Consider the following 1832-nt stretch of genomic DNA (forward strand, 5'->3'; position numbering starts at 1 on the left):
GGTCCCCGCCTTGTGAAATCACAATAGATGTTTGCTGGTGGCCTATTAAATCAGAAAATTAATGCAGTGATCAGATTATTGCCCAAGGAGCAGGTTTGGACAAAGCAGGGAAAAAGAACAAGAAAAATGGTAGGCAGAGACGAGGGCTACATGAAGTCCTTAAGAGAGCTCACAAAAGCCTAACAGTCTCTGCAAAGTTAGGAAACAAAAAACAGACTTATCTTTAAAGAATACTTCAGCTGCATCTTCAAACAATAGGCTCAATTCAATATATTCTTCTTTAACTTCTAGTTACCTTTTAAAATAAAGTATCCCTGAACTTAAAATAATTGGTCTAATTATGAATATACTACAGGAAATCCAAAAAGTCTGGAAACACAAATACTGCATTTATTAACATTTATCCCTTTAGATTCACATTTTATCCCTTTGTCAATGTATAGGTATTTGTTCTGCAAATATTTGTAAGTATTTTATCTGTAAATACATCTGGAAGTTGAAGAAAATACAACGTACATACTGCTTAACAATAAGTTTATTCTGTGGGTAATGATTAATTTTATGTGTTAACTTGGGGTTGAGGAGGTGCCCAACTCTTTGATCAAATATTATTATAGGTGTGTAAATGTGGTTACTTTTGGATGACTCTAACATTTGCATCTGAGTAAAGCAGATTGACTTTCCTAAGGTGGGTGGAGTCATCCAATCAATTAAAGAGTTGAATAGAACATAAAGGCTGAGTCAGAGGAAATTTCACCTGCCTGACTGAGCTGGGACATTGGTCTTCTCCTGCTGTGAGACTGGAACTTAGACTGTTGGGTTTTCTATTTCTTGCGCCTTTGTACTGAGGCTGGAACTTAAACCACCAGCTCTCTTGCATTTTCAATTTGCCAACTGCAGATGTTAAGACTACTCAGTCTCTATAATCACGGAAGACAATTTGTTATAAACTCTCTTTTGCTTCTCTCTCTGCCTCTGTCTGTGTGTGTATGTGCATATATATGTATACGTGTGTGCACATGTTTGTTTCTCTGGAGAACTCTGACTAGTGCATTATTTTTTCTGTCTCTCATATATCCCATACTTTAAAACTTAGTTAAGGGGGGAAAAAAGGATTAGGAAAGAACTTTCTGTTAAATAAAAAAGATAGTATTCTTTCTTTGAATATGTTCCTAATCCAAATACTATAAAATGAATAAACCATCCCAAACTGATCCAATCTTTTTCTTGTTTTCCATTATTTTTAGAGGCTGGGAAGCCAAAAATTACTTTTCTCAGACTGCCTTGCAGCTAGAGTACTACATTGCAATCCAGCTTTTGCCAAGCAGGTGCACCAACTCCAGGGTGAGCAAGTGGAAGTGAACATGGTAGATTGATGGTCATCTGGAAGCATGGTGGCAGGGCAGGAGTGGTTGGGTTCTTCCATGGCAGCCATAATAGAGGTTCTGGGAATTGACCACACCAGAGTGTGTGTGTGTGTGTGTGTGTGTGTGTGTATGCCAAGGTAGACGTTTTCTGAAGAGAAACTGTCCTACTATCATAGGGGCAGAGTAGCTCCTGAGTCTGCAATAGTGGTGGCAGTAGCTTGTTTTGTACTGTAGGCCAGTTTTGTAGTATACCCATGGGAGTTGTGGAAAGCTCAGCCTACACTTGCTTCTCCAGCCATTTCAACAATCTATACAACCTGAGAATTAGAAAATAAATCTTTTCCACGTAATCTAACTGGTGTAAGACTGGGTTGATGAAAACTAAACCCTGACCAATTTAGCAGACTAAGCAGAGAAATCTTAAAGCAAAGACCAATGGACTAAGAGTCTGATTCTTGGCACACT

Source organism: Otolemur garnettii, unplaced genomic scaffold (assembly GCF_000181295.1).
Source record: "Otolemur garnettii isolate 467f Iridium unplaced genomic scaffold, OtoGar3 scaffold00002, whole genome shotgun sequence".
Lineage (NCBI taxonomy): Eukaryota > Metazoa > Chordata > Mammalia > Primates > Galagidae > Otolemur > Otolemur garnettii.